The sequence below is a fragment of the Lithobates pipiens genome, unplaced genomic scaffold, assembly GCF_037356315.1.
Source record: "Lithobates pipiens isolate NorthernLeopardFrog02 unplaced genomic scaffold, aLitPip1_a1.2 Scaffold_10, whole genome shotgun sequence".
Classification (NCBI taxonomy): domain Eukaryota; kingdom Metazoa; phylum Chordata; class Amphibia; order Anura; family Ranidae; genus Lithobates; species Lithobates pipiens.
Genome location: NW_027507686.1, coordinates 188479559 through 188500038, shown reverse-complemented (window position 1 = coordinate 188500038; position 20480 = coordinate 188479559). Strand labels below are relative to the sequence as shown.

Sequence of the window (20480 nt, the reverse complement as noted above, 5' to 3'; positions counted from 1 at the left end):
TGGTTACATCTTGTAGGAGGCGTTTTCATTCTACTCTGACTGTCCTTTGAGGCTGCATGACCCCTGACCCTCTGTCTGGACAGTGCTGATTGGCCCTGTGCTCATCACATTCACCCCCCCCCCCCTAAAAAAAAAACTAGCAATACACACTAATCCGAGTATGTGCAGAGTGCCCCCAAGGCTCTGTACCATTAGCAGATGGATTGGGGACTGTGTAAGAAGAGGAGGATCAGAGATGGCAGGATCAAACAGCCTTTTTACACAATGCAGATGATTAACCCCTAAGGATCCACAGTGAGAATAACAAGCATGCTTTACTGCATATACAGACTGAGGTTACTGTTGTGGGTTTAGTAACAGTTTAACATAAATATGCCTAATGCATATCAGACATCCATTATTTTATTCTGATTAGCACGGGATTGGTGAACAGATCGGCTGATGAATCGGGAAAAAAAAGGGAACAGATGTCTCCTTTGTAGAAATCCATGTCTGCACATTTTTTTTTTCCAGGGGCTTGTGAATGGAGTTAAAAGGACCCATGTTATGGGAAGGTGAATATAAACAAACATGTTTAGGTTCAAAACAAATGGAAAAGGATGCAAACCTTTTCAATATTTTTTATTTTTTTTTGGATCTAGGTGGTCTTGGAGGTAATTGGATGGACAGTAAATACTAACATTGAATTTATAATCAGATTCGCCTGAAAACTGACAGAGGGATCTGATCAGACCACTGTTGTGAAAGGACCCCAAGGCTTTATATACATGGCTGAACAGGGGCCCTACAGCATGCAGAACCTGCGCATTCACTTTCCTGGGCCCCACAGCTGCCCATTGAGATGAATCAGAAGGTGTAGCTGCACACAGTTAGGCCATGTTGACACTGATCTAAGACTGAAGCCGCAGGACCTCCAATCTAACTTTGCTTCAGGTTCAAATTCCATGCGACTTCAATGAACGGGATCCGATTTTGATCCGACTTTGAGATGATTGTGACTTGTACTTTGACCAATTAAAACTATTCCTTTAACTCATCATGCCGTAGTTCGTGTTGTCACAAGGGGCCACATAGCTATATAATAACTGTCAGACACCAGAGCTCACATAACCGCGGGAGCCAGGATCGGAGGAGAAACTTTTTTTTTATTTTCAGTGAGTTGGCAGCAGAGGGAGGGTGGGGGAAGCAGAGCCAGAAGACATGGGTGGGGGAAGCGTAGGGAGAAGACATTGGTGGGGGAAGTGGAGAGAGAAGACATGGGTGGGGGAAGTGAAGGGAGAAGACGGGTGGGTGAAGCAGATGGAGAAGCAGATGGAGAAGACATGGGTGGGGAAAGCTGAGGGAGAAGGCATGGGTGGGCGAAGCGGAGGGAGAAGACATGGGTGGGGGAAGCGGAGGGAGAAGACATGGGTGGGCGAAGCGGAGAGAGAAGACATGGGTTGGGGAAGCGAAGAGAAGAAGACATGGGTGGGGGAAGTGGAGAGAGAAGACATGAGTGGGGGAAGCGGAGGGAGAAGACATGGGTGGGCTAAGCGGTGGGAGAAGTGGAGGGAGAAGACATGGTTGGGGGAAGCGGAGAGAGAAGACATGGGTGGGGGAAGCGGAGAGAGAAGACATGGGTGGGGGAAGCGGGGAGAGAAGACATGGGTGGAGGAAGCGGAGAGAGAAGACATGGGTGGGGGAAGCGGAGAGAGAAGACATGGGTGGGGGAAGCGGAGAGAGAGAGAAGACATGGGTGGAGGAAGCGGAGAGAGAAGACATGGGTGGGGGAAGAGGAGAGAGAAGACATGGGTGGGGAAAGCAGAGAGAGAAGACTTTCGGTGGAGGAAACGGAGAGAGAAGATATCGGTGAGGAACTGGAGAAGGAAGACATTGTGATTGCCATTGGAGCTACGACGAGGGACATTCTTCATTTTTAACAAAGAACTTGTCAAAAAACCGTCTCATGTTTTTTGTACCACTATACTGCCTTTTGCAATGCATGTGGTTGCTGTGCAGGCTTTTTAAGGTTCAAAAAGGGGGCAAGTAGGAGGCATAATGCCTCTTCACTGCCTGTAAAAAAAGCAATTCACCATGGATTGCTGTTCAGAGGGCTGATGCTGGTTTACAATCCACACCACAACTATTATATAAACTAACAAATTTAAAAACACAAATTAGTTAACAATGTTCAGCACATAATATCTTAGACACAGTCCATAGATGAAGTTTTGCAACATCCAAAGGCATATGCGTATTATTGTGTGGCCAACTTTTGTTATGAAATATAAAGGGTCTATTTATTTTATTTTATAAAACATTTGTTGGATGAATGTCACCAGCATTTGTCTAGGCTACATGAATTTTCCCCATATTTTCTCTAATACTATGATTTCCTATGATTGTTACCACCATGTAGTGGTAAACTGTCTGATTTAGGTATTTCAGAGAAATATACCACATGTTGGAGCTCATAATCACAGGATGATATAGTATAATGCCGCGTACACACGTAGCCGACTATCTGGCGGACTTCCCGCCGGACTGTCCGCCGGACTTTCCGAACGGGCTACTTGCCCACACACGGCACTTTTTCAGCGGACTCATACGGCTTACTAAGTCCGCCGGACTATCCGCCGTACTTATAAAATGAACGGACTCGCCCACACACGCGGAGGAAAGTTCGCTCATTTTGAGCGTGTTTCCAGGTAGACGGGGCCAGCGAAGGAGGCGTCGCTGGCCCCGTCACCTGGTATGGACTTAAAGGGGAACCCCCCCAGGTCCACATCAGACACTTGTCCGAGCACGCTACCCGGCCGGCCAGGAAAAGGGGGGACGAGCGAGCGCTCCCCTCCTGAGCCGTACCAGGCCGCGTGCCCTCAACATGGGGGGTGCCTTGGGGAAGGGGGGGCGCGAGGACAAGGGCCTCTTCCCCACAACCCTGGCCGTTGGTTGTCTGGGTCTGGGGGCGGTGGGCTTATCGGAATCCGGGAGCCCCCTTTAATAAGGGGGCCCCCGAATACCGGCCCCCCACCCTATGTGAATGAGTATGGGGTACAATGTACCCCATACTCATTCACCTGTAAAAAAAAGTAAAAAATAAAACACAACACACAAGGGTTAAAATAGTTTATTGCACAGCTCCGGGGGTCTTCCGTCTTCGGGGGTCTTCTCGCCGGACTCCTCCGCTATCTTCTGCTAGCTCTTTTGCTAGCGGAGGAGCCCAGCTTTCTTCTTCACCGCCGCCCTCTTCTTCCGACTCGGGGGTCTTGTCCCCCTCTTCGGTTCTTCTTGCCGGGCCACCGTGCCTTCTTCTAGCTCTTTTACAGGCGGTGGCCCGGCCTTCTGTCACCTCTGTCGACGTCTTCTGTTCTTCTCTTCTTCTCTTCAGATGTTGCCTCGTCGCTCTCTCTGCTCACAATGACCGGGACACGGCGCGCGGCGACTTATATAGGGACATCATCGGATGATGTCCCCGCCCAGTATGATGTCACAGTCCCAGAGGATGCTTGACTTGACTTGAGTTCGCCGGACTTTTCCACCGGATTGTTTGATCGTGTGTACGCGGCATAAGAAAAGATACGGGGGGAAATTTATGCCGTCTGGTCGAATGTTTGTGACCTCCGTCCAATTATTGTTTTATAAATACACATGCATCGGATTTCCGGCCGCCGTATGCGCAGTAATAGCCTCAAAAAACCAGAGCGAACTGCACATGCGTTGGATTGGTTGGTTTTCATACTGACATTGATAAATCTGTTCAGCATTTTGCCATTTTATTTGTACACTGCTCTGCTGTAGATCATTTTTATTACACATTCTGTCATAGGAGATCCAGCCCAGGAGGTGATTGATGATTCTGTGGATTCCGTACGGCCACTGACAGAGAGCAATTTTTAACTAGGGAATTTGATACGAATCGGTAATTTTCCTTTCCTGGCACAAAAGCATGGCAGAATACTTGTGGGTAAGCCCTGCCCCCTCATACCACAGAACTGACTACCCAATTAGTGTAAGCTCCACCCAGATGTCTGCGTTCACAATACAAACTGTGAACAAGGGTGGGATATGTATGCTGTCATACTTATGTGCCAGAAAAAGAAAATGACAGAGAGTTATGCTCCATACACACTTTTAGTTTTTCTGCTGAGTTTTTGCATCAGATTTACCAAAACCATGTAGCACAAGGGCCTGCCTGATTGCATACAATTGGAAACTCCTAAGGTTTGACCTCATATTATATGGTTTTGCTAAATCTGAAGGAAAAACTCAGCAGAAAAACTGATAGTGTGTATGAGGATTTAGGTATACAATTTTTCAGTTTTGCTGGTACAAGCATGACAGGATATAGCAATGAAAACCAGGGAGGGTGATCGTAGTGCGCATGCGTCGGATTCCCGGCCGACACATGCACTAATTTTTCTAATGTGCTTTCTAATTTTTACATCTGTCTGGCGATGTTTTTTGTACGCTGAATGACGTCACTTTGCAGCTCAGACAGGCGGTGCTGAAGCGATCTGTGTGGTAATTTCATCATTTTATTGAGCTTGGTGGTTTTATTATCATGAATATTATGGGATGGAGGGAAGTACACTGTCAGTATGTATATACAGTACAGACCAAAAGTTTGGACGCACCTTCTCATTCAAAGAGTTTTCTTTATTTTCATGACTATGAAAATTGTAGATGCACACTGAAGGCATCAAAACTATGAATTAACACATGTGGAATTATATACTGAACAAAAAAGTGTGAAACAACTGAAAATATGTCTTATATTCTAGGTTCTTCAAAGTAGCCATCTTTTGCTTTGATTACTGCTCCGCACACTCTTGGCATTCTGTTGATGAGCTTCAAGAGGTAGTCACCTGAAATGGCTTTCCAACAGTCTTGAAGGAGTTCCCAGAGATGCTTATTGGCCCTTTTGCCTTCACTCTGCGGTCCGGCTCACCCCAAACCATCTCGATTGGGTTCAGGTCCGGTGACTGTGGAGGCCAGGTCATCTGGCGCAGCACCCCATCACTCTTCTTCTTGGTCAAATAGCCCTTACACAGCCTGGAGGTGTGTTTGGGGTCATTGTTCTGTTGAAAAATAAATGATGGTCCAACTAAACGCAAACCAGATGGAATAGCATGCCGCTGCACGATGCTGTGGTAGCCATGCTGGTTCAGTATGCCTTCAATTTTGAATAAATCCCCAACAGTGTCACCAGCAAAGCACCCGCACACCATCACACCTCCTCCTCCATGCTTCACGGTGGGAACCAGGCATGTAGAGTCCATCCGTTCACCTCTTCTGCGTCGCACAAAGACACGGTGGTTGGAAATAAAGATCTCAAACTTGGACTCATCAGACCAAAGCACAGATTTCCACTGGTCTAATGTCCATTCCTTGTGTTCTTTAGCCCAAACAAGTCTCTTCTGCTTGTTGCCTGTCCTCAGCAGTGGTTTCCTAGCAGCTATTTTACCATGAAGGCCTGATTCACACAGTCTCCTCTTAACAGTTGTTCTAGAGATGTGTCTGCCGCTAGAACTCTGTGTGGCATTGACCTGTTCTCTAATCTGAGCTGCTGTTAACCTGCGATTTCTGAGGCTGGTGACTCAGATGAACTTATCGCCTGCAGCAGAGGTGACTCTTGGGCCGCGTACACACGCGGGGACTGTTCGCTCAACTTTGTCCGTCAAACAGTTTCAGCGAAAAGTCCGCTCAAAATTAGCATGGACGGACTTGCCCACACATGACGAACGAACAGTTTGCTGAAACCGTGCGCGATGACGTGAACGGCACGTACGACGGGACGGAAAATACGACGTCCTATACACTGCATTACAACTTTCGGCGTGTAAATCCTTTCTGAGCATGCGTGGAACTTAGTTTGACGAACAAGCCTACACACGAGGGGACTGTTCGCTGAAACCAAGTTTCAGCGGACAGTTTTTCGGAATTTCCGAAAAACTTTGTTCAGCAGACTGTTCGCTGAAACTGTCCGCTGAAAGCCCACACACGGGCGGACTGTCCGCCGAAACACTGTTCAGCGGACAAAGTTGGGCGAACAGTCCCCGCGTGTGTACGCGGCCTCAGTCTTCCTTTCCTGGGGCGGTCCTCATGTGAGCCAGTTTCTTTGTAGCGCTTGATGACTGACCTTCATTTCTTAGGGTCCTTTCACACGGGGCGGATCAGTTCTGATCCGCCCCGTGGATATCCGCTTGCTCAGCGGGGATCACTCCGCCGATCCCCGCTGAGCAGGGAGATGACAGGTCTGTCTCTGCACACTGCGCAGGGACGGACCTGTCACAGCGCCGCTCTCCCCTATGGGAGATCGGATGACGACGGACCGCAGTGCCCGTCGTCACCCGATCCGATCCGCAGACGGATGGAAAAAATAGCTTTTTCCTCCGTTACACTTTTTCGGATCGGAGCGGGTCGGATGTCAGCGGACATGTCACCGCTGACATCCGACGCTCCATAGAGCTCTATGGAGCACCCGTTCAGGTCCGCCTGAAAAACTGACAGGCGGGCCTGAACGGGACGTCAGTGTGAAAGGGGCCTTAAAGTAATGATGGCCACTCGTTTTTCTTTACTTAGCTGCTTTTTTTTCTTGCCATAATACAAATTCTAACAGTGTGTTCAGTAGGACTATCAGCTGTGTACTGTATCCACCTTCTGCACAACACAACGGATGGTCCCAACCCCATTTATAGGCTTGAAATCCCACTTATTAAACCTGACAGGGCACACCTGTGAAGTGAAAACCATTTCAGGTGACTACCTCTTGAAGCTCATCAACAGAATGCCAAGAGTGTGTGAAGCAGTAATCAAAGCAAAAGGTGGCTACTTTGAAGACCTTAGAATATAAGACATATTTTCAGTTGTTTCACACTTTTTTGTTCAGTATATAATTCCACATGTGTTAATTCACAGTTTTGATGCCTTCAGTGTGAATCTACAATTTTCATAGTCATGAAAATAAAGAAAACTCTTTGAATGAGAAGGTGTGTCAAAACTTTTGTTCTGTACTGTAGGTATTCCTAGAATGTATTGGGAAGTGTAATGCTGGGCTGCCCGTATATATAGTAGATGACAAACATATCATATAAGAGAAAAGATTCCAATAAATGTATAACACATAAAGCAATACACACAGTATAATATAATAAAAATCTTGCAGCAACACCCGCCAGACCACCAAACCCCCCCCCCCCCCCCCCCACCGAATAATGACCTCAACAGTGACAATAGCAAATGCTGTGAGAATACAATACACAGGAATAATATAAAAAAGAAGAAAAAACATAAATAAATAAACACTCTGCTGCCCTGCTAACACAAACGTGTAGAATACGCTTTTATCCAGCCTCAGCTCCCAAATATCACACCAGGGGAAAGATGTCTGTGTGTCCCCTCTAGGGCAGCGGGGTGTTTATTGTTATATATGTATGTGTTATATTATTCGCGTGTTGCACCAATACCCTTTTTTTTTTTTAGCGAGTGGGAGTACCAATACTTTCGGTCAAGTACACGCCGATACCGAGTACCGATACTTTGCAGTTGAGTGGTGAGGGAATCTGCATGCGATTTAGACAGGAATCGCACCGTATTCCTGTTCAGATCACATGCATATCTTTTCACTTTGATTTGCGTCCATTCATTTTGTATAGACGCAAAGTATTGTATTGGGAGCATACTCGGTATCAGCGAATTCCTAATTGTCACTGTTGATTTCACAGTCCCTTCCCATCTCATTATTATTTAGTTCATCATTCAGTTTAGTGTGTGGGGATTTGGTGGTCTAGCGGGTGTTTCCATGAGATTTTTATTTTATTGTACTGTGTGTATTGTTTTATTTGTTATACATTTTGTAGTATCTTTTCTCTTACATGGTGTGTTTGTCATCTATTATAGTTCTATATGGTGACTCGTCCAGCCTCCATAGAAGAGAATTGGACGCACACAGCTGGACTCCACTGATGATTATTGCTTTAGCATTTCCCGAGTCACCTGCTGCCTGACCCGTCGCCAAGATGGGGTAAGTGCCGGCCAGGCTACGAGCGGGGTAGGTGACCTTGTTAAATGCAGCCGGGGGGGGGGGGGGGCACACTGGCTGCATTTCATGGGCACAGTAGCTGCATTTCATGGGCGCAGTGGCTGCATTTCATGTGCGCAGTGGCTGCGTTTCCAACCAGCCCCCAATCACTGCTAGAGATGGAGATCTGCCTGCGATCGCTCAGTCACTGTGCAGGGAGCGCGCTCTGAGCAACAAACCCTCTGCTGCCCATGGATGCACATGTGTGGTGTGTAGCCAGCTATAGCTGGCTACAGTGCGGACATCCAGTTCTGGGAGACCGTCATATGATTTCCTCCCCTGATCACACGCACCCGCTCTGTGATCGACATGTCCTCCAGACACGGCTGATCACAGATTGAGGTAAAGAGACAATCAGTGGCTCTTTACCATGTGATCAGTTGTGTCCAATCAGAACAGAAGCTGGTTGTTGGCATTCATTTCCTCACACTGACAGCGTTTTTTGTTGTGCGGTCCAGTTTTTACAGCTTATTCATTTGAATGGGCTGTAAAACATACAGAATTGCAGAATAAGTAGTGCAAGCACAACTTTTTCAGTATGCACTGCACCATACCACAGTACCATGAGATTTGGTGGCCGCAGACGTGCTGCATTTGGGGTGCTATTACCAATGCATTAGCACCTGCGTGCATCTTGCAAATGCTGCACATTTTTGGCCACATTTATCTGTTGTGCAGGAAATGCACATGAAACGCGCCTTTCCTGCACCGCATTTTGTTGTGAGCTGGCTCTTAATGTTCTAGATGGAAATCAAGTAATATTCCATCAAAAATAAAAAGGAAAAACATTGAAGTGTCTTTGTTGACCTCCTCCTGCAACTGCCTGGCTGTCATACTGATCCTTCAGGTTCAATACAGCATAAGGCACTGATCTGAAGCAAGCAAGTATGTGAAGTGAAGTCTGACGGGGGCGTGCCCTGGATATGACCGAGTGAAGTCGCATATTCTGAGAGTTCCCGGAATCACTTTGCCCTTCCCGGCAAAATCAACCAGATATGACCGGTATGCTTATTGCAAAACGGCATATACGCAGAGTGTCAACATGGGTGACCCGTTCCAGCATGTCAATATACAGCAATACTTCTCACAAATCCAGACTCTCCCCGGGAGCTAGATTGGCAGCTTCATGCGGCAGCCTCCAGGTGTTCCTGCACCCAGGTGTTTTACAGGCATCCTCCATGCCAGGCATAATTTTTAAGGCATTTTCTGTGCCAAAGAAGCCACACCTGCTGTGTACAGCCTGCCATACAAGTGAATGGCTGTATACGGCCATGCTCTTGTAAACGCTGATGCTTCTTTGCTTCAGTGTTGTGCATGTGCATCTGATGTACACTATATTACTAAAAGTATTAGGATGCCTGCCTTTACACGCACATGAACTTTAATGACGTCCCAGTCTTAGTCTGTTGGGTTCAATATTGAGTTGACCTCCCTTTGCAGCTATAACAGCTTCAGCTCTTCTAGGAAGGCTGTCCACAAGGTTTAGGAGTGTGTCTATGGGAATGTTTGACCAGAAGCCCATTTGTGAGGTCAGTCACTGATGTTGGGGGAGAAGATTTGTCTCTCAGTCTCCACTCAAATTCATAGGTGTTCTATCGGGTTGAGGTCAGGGCTCTATGCAAGTCAGTCAAGTTCCTCCACCCCAAACTTGCTCATTCATGTCTTTATGGACCTTGCTTTGTGCACTGGTCCAAATCATTTGATTGAGGGGGGATTATGGTGTGGGGTTGTTTATCGGGGGTTGGGCTTGGCCCCTTAGTTCCAGTGAAGGAAATTCTTAAGGCCTCAGCATACCAAGACTAAGGATGAGCTCAGGCGTGTTCACATGGTCCACGTGCAGAGCCCGCCAGGAAGTTGGCACAGCACTAATCAGAGGCAGTGAGACATTGCCCGATCTCTGCAGCCGCACATCGGGACAATGTCTCACTGCCTGTGATTAGCGCAGCACTGCGCCGACTTCCTGGCAGGCTCTTCATGTGGACCATGTGAACACGCCTGAGCTCATCCATAACCAAGACATATTGGACAATTTCATGCTCCTAACTTTGTTGGAACAGTTTGGGGATGGCCTCTTCCTGTTCCAACATGACTGCACACAAGTGCACAAAGCAAGGTCCATAAAGACATGGATGAGCGAGTTTGGGGTGGAGGAACTTGACTGGCCTGCACAGAGTACTGACCTCAACTTCAAAGAACACCTTTGGAATGAATTAGAGAGGAGACTGCAAGACAGGCCTTCTTGTCCAACATTGGTACCTGACCTCACAAATGCGTTACTGGAAGAATAGTCAAACATTCCCATAGACACACTCTTAAGCCTTGTGGACACCCTTCCCAGAAGAGTTGAACTTGTTACAGCTGCATAGGGTGGGCCAACAACAATATAGAGAACCCTACGGACTAAGACTGGGATGCCATTAAAGTTCATGTGTGTGTAGAGGCAGGTGTCCCAATACTTTTGGCAATAAGTATTTTGTAAGGGCCAGTACCAACAAGCATAGTTCCTGTGCAATTTGAGTGCAGTATGTTTTCAGCCTATTAATGTCAATGGGCTGAAATCACAATGCATGCACCAAAAGTAGTACACATACTACTTTAATGCTGGGCTCACACTAGTGCGAATTGGGCCGGGTCACACATCTCATGTGCGGCTGCGGAGCGAATTGCACAAGGGTCCTGTGCGTCTTTGGCTCCATTTCAGCCAAACATTTGGGCCTGATTTGTCCCTAAAATGGACAACAGGGATGCACCGACCCCTGCTGTGAGCTGCATGCACATCAAGTGTGAACCCAGCCTTAGAAACATACTGCTACTGGATTGTAAGGTACTTTGGTACCATGTGATCCAGTGCTGGCAAACGCACTGCGTTTGTGATCTGTGTTTGTGTTGACTTTACACTGACACCCGCTGCAGACACATCGTGATTTGAACGTGGTGTGGGAAACGCACACAGAACACAGGTTTTAGACACCATGTTACTGTGTGAACCGGCACTAAAGGCGGAAGTTTCATGTTCAGAATATATGCTGGAAAATACAGTGCACAAGCATGCGCAGGTAGACAGCAGTGTAAAGAAGCAGACCACAAGACCACGGCCACGTACAGCCATTACCTTTGTAGGCTGTATGCGGCGGTGCTCCTCTCTGAGCTTGGGGGAAGCGCCGGGAAGTTACGCTGGGCATAGAAAAATGCCTACAAAATTTTAGTGTGCATCAACCCTTATGCTGCGTACACACGACCGGACTTTCCGGCAAACTAGGTCCGAAGGGATTAGTCCGTCGGACAATCCGATCGTCTGTGGGCTAGTCCAATCGTTTTAAAAAAAAAATCCAACGGACCCAGAAACAGAACACGTTTCAAATCTATCCGATAAACTCAATTCCGAGGAACTAAAATCGGGAAAACCATTAGTCTGTGTGCTGGTCCGACAGACCAAATACAACGCAAGGGAAGCTATTTGCTACTGGCTATTGAACTTCCTTGTTTAGTCCTGTTTACGTCATCACGTTCAAAACGAACAGACTTTCGAAAGGACTTAGTCCGTTTCTGTGTGGCCAAGTCTGTTTGTTCGGAAAGTCCATCGAAAGTCTGCTGAAAGTCCGTCGGGAAGATCGTCGGACCTAGTCTGCCGGAAAGTCCGGTCGTGTGTACGCGGCATAACTGTACTGGTGTTACTTTTTATTATGTAACCCTAAATTCATTGTTAATATCACCAATTTAAATCCAGATCTCCAGAATCCGTACAAACTATCAAGCAATTTAGGTTACAAAACATCATATTTGACTGTTTAGCGCAATATAGTGAATATTAAATGCAAAAGTAAGTCAGTTTTTTTTTTCTACAACACTGCAATCTTCCTTTAAAATACAATTGCCTTAGCATAGCTCATTCAGCCTCTGATGGTCATCATGGGTTAAAATAAACATGAAAGTATTTATAATGGATGACGTTACAAAGGGAGGAACAATTCTATTAAGAGTGGGGGTAGGAAGACAATGTCATATGAAGGACCATATATAGATCCTATATGTAGATGCTCCCAAGCTAAGGTCATTGTTAGATCATCCATCTAGAGATGAACACCAGTGACGTAGTAAGCCTATAGGACTGCACTGCGATTGGCCCACAGGATATCTGCAGACATGCAATGAATGAATGCCCTTGCAGCATGAAGTCAGCTGGTTTGCATATGATTGTGTGTCATGTATATTATAATTGTCTAGTTTGGAAATTGCAGTTGCTAAAAGCAGGCCCATGCTTTGCTCAAGTAGAATAGATGTGAAGATGTGTATAAAAAGGAAAAAACGCTTGCTTAACCACTTCAGCCCCGGAAGATTTTACCCCTTCCTGACAAGAGCACTTTTTACAATTCGGCACTGCATCGCTTTAACAGACAATTGAGCCATCATGCAATTTTTCATTCGTTTTAAATGTTTGCGCTATAAACAAAAAATAGCGATAATTTTGAAAAAAAAACACAATATTTTTTTACTATAATACATATCCCCAAAAATGTTTTTAAAAAACACATTTCTTCATCAGTTTAGGCCAATATATATTCAAACATATTTTTGGTAAAAAAAAAAAAAAGAAAGAAATCGCAATAAGCATATATTCATTGGTTTGCGCAAAAGTTATATCGTCTACAAACTATGGGAAAGATTTATGTCATTTTTATTATTATTATTTTACTAGTAATGGTGGTGATCTGCGATTTTTAGCAATACTGCGACATTGCACCAGACAGATCGGACACTTTTGACACATTTTTTGTGCCATTGACATTTCTACAGCAATCAGTGCTATAAAAATGCACTGATTACTGTGTAAATGTCACTGATAGGGAAGGGGTTAACACTATGGGGCGATCAAGGTGTTAAATGTGTGTTCCCTCGATTTGTTCTAACTGTATGGGGATAGGACTGACTAGGGGAGGAGACAGATCGTTGTTCCTACTTGGGGTAAAGCCCAACTCCAGGATCAAAGTAACTCCCCTTCCATCTCCTCTCTCTGGGGAACAAAAATGTAATCCAAATTCCCATTTTCTCTTACCTTAAAGGGTAACTCCACTTCCATGGGGAAAAAGAGCAAATAAATAAAAAAATAATATAGCTTATACAATTGCAACAGAAGTCATATTGTAATTGAATGTTATTAAAAATGACCTTTCCTTTTCAATCTGCAGCTGCTGTAATTTTCTGTAAATGCAGATATGGCTGCCTGGAGTTGTTCTGTGCACAGTGTGTACTGACCACTCCCCAGAAACATAATTTCCTGCTTGTGTGATTGGCTCACCAATTTTCCAAGAAGTCTGCCTAAGATACAAGTCAGATTTCAAGCATCCCCTGCAACAAAAAAGGGAGACCCGGAATGGCTGGACTGGAGGGAAGGTAATGAAGGGCCGGGCATGACAGTGCTGGCTAAGGTAGCGTAGGTAAGGGTTAAAGCTGAGAAGGAATAATGGGGGAGAAGTAAAGAGAGATAGAAGGGAAGGAGGAGGAGCTGTATAAAAGAGTGGAGTGGGCAGAGCGAAGGTGCAGTGCGGGAAGGAGACAGAGAGAGGAGGCAGTTTTACTCACTGCTCCTCTATCATGGCGGAGATCGAGGCTTTTCTGGCGGGATTGCGGCGGATGGCGGAGGAGAGGGGACCGGACTGGCTGCAGAGGCGCTTGCGAGAGCTGGCAGATGCGGCAGGAGCGGACCCCAGGACTGGTGAGCAGATTCCGCGCTTTTCTCCAGTGTGCTGAGGAGCCCAGGGGAGGACCGATTGATCCCCCCAGCCAAGAGACCACAGCGGGACACTGCAGGCCTGGGGCGGTCCACATGCCGCCGACCTGTGTCTGGGGGCGGGGCAGCAGACGCACGAGGTAATGGCTCCAGCCTAGGGAGAGACAGAAGGGAGAAGGGGGCAGCAGCAGCAGGGCCCAGCTACTCAGGAGGGATGGCTGAGCGGGATGGATCCACGGTTGGGAAGGTGGCGAGTGGCAGACATGGAGCAGCTCATCATGTGCAGGGCCGGGGATCGCCTGCAGGGTGTTCAACAGGGAAAGCTGGAAGGGGCGCCCGAACATCTGCATCCCCGGGGGCTGGCAGGGCTGGTGCTCACCGCCAGTCTGCCATGGACTTCTCGGCCGGAGGGGTGGCGGCACCGTTGCGGGCTGTGGCATCGGCCACTGGGGTCTCTTCCCCCGGGGGGCTTACGCCCCCGCCTACCTGGGACCAGGATGCCAGGTCTGAAGGGGAGGTCTCGGACGATGAGGAACCACAAGAGCCAGCAGGGGATGTCACCGGTCCGGCTGTGGGGAGAGTTCCTGGACAGCCAGGTGAGTCGCAAGATTCTTTGTCACTGACTAATGCTTTGCAGGATTTGTTGGGGGTGGTTCAGGCGGGTGCAGGGGGTCGGTAGCGCCTGCCAGGCAGGACATGGAGGGGGCCAGGGTCCGGGGCGATGGCGGGGGAAAGCCGGTGATACTGGCAAGGATGCTTCCTTTTCTAAGTAGATATCCGGAGAGGGAAGCGGCTCGGTGCTGCTGGCGGGATTTTGAGACGGCTTTAGGATTCCCTGTTCACTGACGGCGGTGTCGCCGGTGGCGGAGAACTTAAAGTCGGCTTTGCAGCATCCGGGGATGGTGGATGACAAATTGGGGAAGGAGGTGGCACTGGGGCAGATGGGGGGACCATTCGGGGATATGCCTTGGCCTGACTTGGTCGTTTCCCAGTTGGGGGGGGTCCCCAAGAAGGAGGTGGTAAAATTTCGCCTGATCCATCACTTGTCCTTTCCGAAAGGGGGCTTGGTCAACGATTTCATTGACCCAGAGGTGTGCACGGTATCGTACACGTCGTTTGACGCGGCAGTTCGGTGGGTGCGGCAATATGGACGGGGGGCATTGATGGCCAAAGCCGATATCGAATCGGCTTTCCGGTAGCTCCCGGTTCATCCCGACAGCTTTCGGCTGTTGGGGTGCCACGGGTGTGGTCAATTCTACGTGGATAAGTGTCTGCCTATGGGTTGCTCGATTTCGTGCGCCTATTTTGAGACGTTTAGCTACTTTTTGGAGTAGGTGGTGAGGGATGTTTCGGGCCTGGAGTCAGTTATCCATTATTTGGATGACTTCCTCTGTGTGGGCCCATCTGCCTCCGCTGTGTGTGCGATTCTGCTGTCCACGTTGCAGCACATTGCTGGCAGGTTTGGGGTCCCCTTGGCGGCCGATAAAACGGAGGGTCCTACGTCAGAGCTAAGTTTCCTGGGTATAGTGATTGATTCCAGGCCGATGGAATGGCGGTTACCTAGGAACAAGTTGGAGGAGTTGCAGCGGGAGATCAGGGAAATCCAGGGGAGGAGTAAGGTCCAGTTGTGGACCTTACAGTCTTTCCTGGGTAAGCTGAACTTCCCTTGCAGGATCATTCCCATGGGGAGGATTTTCTGCCGGCGGCTATCAGCAGCTACAGCTGGGGGCAGGGTCCCGACTCATTTTGTGCGGCTGCGCCGGGAACATAGGGAGGACTTACGGGTGTGGCATGAGTTTTTGTCCTCCTACAATGGTAGGGCCATGTGGATGGCTGGCCTGGTCAGCAACTTTGATGTGGACCTGGCCACGGATGCGGCGGGTTCTACAGGGTATGGTGCATTCTTCAAGGGCAGATGGAGCGTGGAGCCTTGGCCGCAGTCTTGGGTGGCAGCGGGTTTGCTGGGGAATCTGGTTCTGCTGGAGCTTTTTCCTGTGGTGCTAGCATTGGAGCTCTGGGGGGACGAGTGTAGGAATTTGAAATTGCGCATCAATTGCAACAACATGGGTGTTGCACAAGTTGTTAACCGCATTTCAGCTTCTTCGCCTCTGGTCATACGGCTGATGCGGCAGTTAGTTTTTCCGTGTTTACAGTTGAATGTGTTTATTTATGCTGTGCATATCCCTTGCCCGGAGTGGATTTGGAGGCTGCCATTGGAATCGCCGCAGGATGGATCAGGCAGTCGGTAAGTGCGTCTACGTGGTCAGCTTACTCGAGGGTTTGGACGGAGTGGTCTGGATTGGCTTGCGAGGCAAGGGTAAGTGATTGGGGACCCGATAGGCATTTACTGGTGCTCTATTTCGTGGCTTGGAATATTGAGCGGGGGATGTCGGTGTCCGCCATTGAACGAAAACTGGCAGGTCTCACGTTCCTATTTAAGTTGATGCGAGAGGAGGATTGGACTAAAGATTTTTGGGTACGGTAGGCATTAAAGGGGTACTGCAAGCGGAACAGGAGGAAGGATTTACGGAGGCCGGTCACATTTGCAAATCTTCAGGCGATGTGTGCCCGGCTGGGGTCTATCTGTACATCGGGCCATGAGGCGCAGCTGTTAACAGTGGCGTTTTCCTTGGCTTTTTATAGTGAATAGATACCTAACATGTCACGCTTTAAAATTGTGCACGCTCGTGGAATGGTACATAAAAACCTCCATAGGTGATGCTTTAATTTTTTTTTTTTACAGGAAGTCTAGTGCTAGTTATTGTTCTCGCCCTAATGATCGCAACGATACCTCACGTGTGGTTTGAACACAGTTTACATATGCGGGTGCGACTTACGTATGGGTTCGCTTCTGCGCACAATCTCTTATTTTTTATGTGTTATTTTTATGTTGTCCCTTTTAATTATTTTTTTTTTTTTTATCACTTTTTTTCCCTACAGAATTACAAGGAATTTAAACATCCCTTCTAATAGAAATAAGCATGATGTGTCTTTATTGAGAGATCTGGGGTCAAAAAGATCCCAGTTCTCTCATTTACCTTTAAACTAAAAACAAAACAAAAAAAAAAAACTGAAAAAATGACTGTTGCCTTTAAGGGAAAAATAAAAATCCCTTATTTATGCCCGAGAACTGGATGTTAAGTCAGACGCTGCTCCGGTCCTCCAAGGGCATAGAGCCAAGTTGGGGGCTAAGTTGCCCCCACTAACGGCTCCGGTAAGCATGCAAACCACCGGAAAGCACCGGGGGGGGGGGGGGGGGGGTCACCTCTCCCACTTTTATCGGAAAGCCGGCTGCCGGCTGTAAATAGTAGCTAGCTGCTGCTATAACCCCAGTATTTAACGTCAAAAACATGATGTATATTTACAAGTGGCACGAGAAATAAGCAAATAAAAATGTATATAACGTTGTGACACAAGTCATATTGTAATTGAATGTTATTAAAAATTACCTTTCCTTTTCAATCTGCAGTGGTGTAATTTGCTGTAAAATACAATGCAGTTACCTGGGGGTGTTCTGTTATTTCCTGCTTTTGAGATTGACTTACTGATTTTGCTTGAAGTCTGCAATATGATACGAATCAGATTTTGAGCATCCCCTGCAACAAAAATTTTTTTTGGGTGAAATACGCTGGGAAATCATATCTAAAGGGATGCAAACCCTGCAAGTTTCCTCATAAGAGCCCTACAGGCGCAGCAGCGGACTGATAATTATAAAACTACTTCCATTCAGATTGACATTACACAGACAAACAGCTGTTCCTTCAGAATAACAAAAGGTAGGAATCTGCAGCAAAGTTTGTTACAATCCCTGCAATATACACAGATCACCCAGAAGGGAATGTTTTTTTTTCGCAACAAAAGTGAAGTTACACTTTAAGCCACCGTCAAGTGATTATCCAGCACTGGGTCCTTCTCCACTCTACTTCCTGGAGAAGTCCTTCTCCTCATTGGTAAAAATCTAAATCAAAAACAAATGTGTTTTTTAGCCTTTTATCACAGATATGGGAAAAAAAGAAAGAATGTACAACATAGTAAAAGCAGTGCAGGGGTCAGGACTATGTAAGATGCAGCACTGTATACAGAATGCCAATAATATTGTTTGTGGGTAAAAATATGCCCTATAGTTGGTGTAAGAAAGTGAAGTAGTAGACCCCTCCAGGTCTAGGCCCCCCTCCCCATAGAAGACCTTCAGTGCACAGGTGTCCTGCACCCCAACACCCTTTTTCTCTCCACTACAGACAAGCCCTGGATTTGGGGACCGTTCATTTACATGCATTATTTACAGTTCAACCATCGGGCATTGCTCCAGCGGCCGCTAGGAGTTCAATTCGAATACAGTAAAACCTTAGGCTGCGAGTATAATTAGTTCTAGAAACATGCTTGTAATCCAAAGCACTTGTATATCAAAGCAAATTTCCCCATAAGAAATAATGGAAACTCAAATCATTTGTTCCACAACCATTTATCCATAGGTCCTTCAGTTTATAGTCCATATAAAAAAAATTATAGCAATGTAATAGGTTCTGTAAACATAAAATGTCCATTCACAAATGGAAGCCTCCACAAGGGGATTAGAAGCAAAATCCAGCAGGAGCTACAGAGTATAAAAGAGAAGAGAGGCGCCTCTAAGTGTAGCAATATGTTGCTAAATGTACCTTCATTAAATGTAATCATATTGCTACACTTAGAGGCGCCTCTCTTCTATTTTATACTCAGTTGTGACCTGACGCTACTTGTTTGGTCAAACTTTATTTACAAATTTTGCTTGTCTTGCAAAACACTCTCAAACCAAGGTTTTATTTTACCTCTATTAGGACTTGACATCTGAGTTGTATCCGCCTACAGACATTGTATCCGCCTACAGACATTGTCCTAAATTCTGCCACTATGGACTATTTGGTGAAGTGTCGACAGGATCTCCTCCTGCACTGGCAGCAACACTATATAGCCAAATTATGATGAATTGGATGCCTATTGAGTTTCCCTTAAGAAGCGGAGGTACAGCTCGGCGAAATATGTTGGATTAATCTATGCAAATTAATGAATCTACATATCTGCTGTAAATAACAAGTATTGGCTTATATTAGCCATAGTATGCACATTTACATGTTTGTATGATATTTTTTATGTTTTGTATAATAAATGCATTTTTAAATATATTTGTTATCTGTGTTCACCTCAGTGACGATCTCACATCCTTTCAGTGGCGGAATTATAGGGGTCGCCAAGATCGCCATGGCGACCGGGCCCCTTGCTGCAGGGCCTTGAGGGCCCCCTGTACTCTTCCATAGGAGGGGAGGCTGAGAGGAGCCCCCCGATCATCAGCCGAACTGAAATCGGCACTGTGCGGGAGCTCCTCACATTAGAGTAAAGTGTGTATGCTCTTTGTCTCCCCCTACAGTGCAGTACCCGGCAGGAAGAGCCAAGGTAAATGTCTGCCGTTTTTTTTATAAGACTAGCTACTGTATGTGTTTATGTGTGTGTGTGTGTGAGCATGCATGTATGTATGTGTGTGAGCATGCATGTATGTGTGTGTGTGAGCATGCTTATATGTGCTTGTGTGTGTGAGCATGCATGTATGTGTGTGTGTGTGAGCATGCATGTATGTGTGTGAGCATGCATGTATGTGTGTGTGAGCATGCTTGTGTGTGTGTGTGTGTGTGTGTGAGCATGCTTGTATGTGTGCGTGTGAGCATGCATGTATGTGTGTGTGTATGTGAGAATGCTTGTATTTGTGTGTGTGTGTTCATATATGTATGTGTATGTATGCATGTGTGTGTGCGCGCATGTATGTGAGTGTGCATGTATGCATATGTATGTATGTGAATGTGCATGCGTTTATCAGTGGCGGTGCATCAAAAAGGGTGCACAGGTGCCGCCCTCTCTCTCCAGCCACCCCCTCTATGACCAAGGGATAGATTCATGCATAGCATAGCATGAATCTATCCATGGCCACCACTGTCACCTCCATATTTAGGTGTCTGGTCCCTTTTGGGGTGCTGAGCACCTGAATTACAGCGGCGGGGAGTGTTTTTGCAGCACCTGATTAAAACCATGGGCTCTAATAGGCTTCAAAATAGGTGAACTGCGAGCGCCATGCTTGACGCTCACAGTCCCAGGTGTGTTAGAAAAGTGAATTAATATTCACTTTCCTAACACTGAACTGCCTCTCCACCAATCAGGTGTGTGGGTCTGTTACCCATCACCTGATTGGCTGAAACGATAGGAGCAGCTTTTGGACGCCTATCAGGAGGAGAGGACGGGAGATGAGGATGGCAGGAGATGCATGGAGGACCCCGCTCATGGCCGTTACCCGCTGCCCCACCAAGACAGGGTAAGTGGCGGGCAGACAGCGAGCGGGTGGTGAGGATTCGCAGTGGCAGAATTTGATGGGCACACCAACAGCATTTGATATGCACAGTGGCGGCATTTGATGGGCACAGTGTCAGCATTTGATGGGCACAGTGTCAGCATTTGATGGGCACAGCGGTGGCGTTTGATGGGCACAGCGGTGGCGTTTGATGGGCACAGTGGTGGCGTTTGATGGGCACAGTGGCTGTAATTGATGTTTTTTAAATCGATTCCTTTATATGTGGCCACCCACTTGGGACTGGGCCCTGGTGTTCCACCATCGGGCTCGGAGAAAAGAGCCCTGTCCGGAGGTCGGGGGGGCTCCAAGGTTTCCTGCAT

At 47.1% G+C, this 20480-nt stretch overlaps 2 long non-coding RNA genes across 3 annotated transcripts in view; one reads left to right on the top strand and one right to left on the bottom strand.

The window, feature by feature from the left end:
* The window catches only part of LOC143936668 (uncharacterized), a 55501-nt gene extending 38116 nt beyond the window's left edge, over nucleotides 1-17385 (bottom strand). Inside the window, exon 1 of the long non-coding RNA XR_013263649.1 lies at nucleotides 17294-17385. This is a non-coding gene — a long non-coding RNA (uncharacterized LOC143936668). The remainder of the gene's footprint in view (nucleotides 1-17293) is intronic.
* LOC143936679 (uncharacterized) lies at nucleotides 7851-18949 on the top strand. Of its 2 annotated transcripts, none has more exons than XR_013263651.1 (2): nucleotides 7851-8005; nucleotides 18605-18949. It is a non-coding gene; the product is annotated as an uncharacterized LOC143936679 (long non-coding RNA). The 2 variants fall into 2 exon arrangements; XR_013263650.1 differs by lacking the exon at nucleotides 7851-8005 and adding an exon at nucleotides 13426-13775.
* Nucleotides 18950-20480: the final 1531 nt, after the last annotated feature.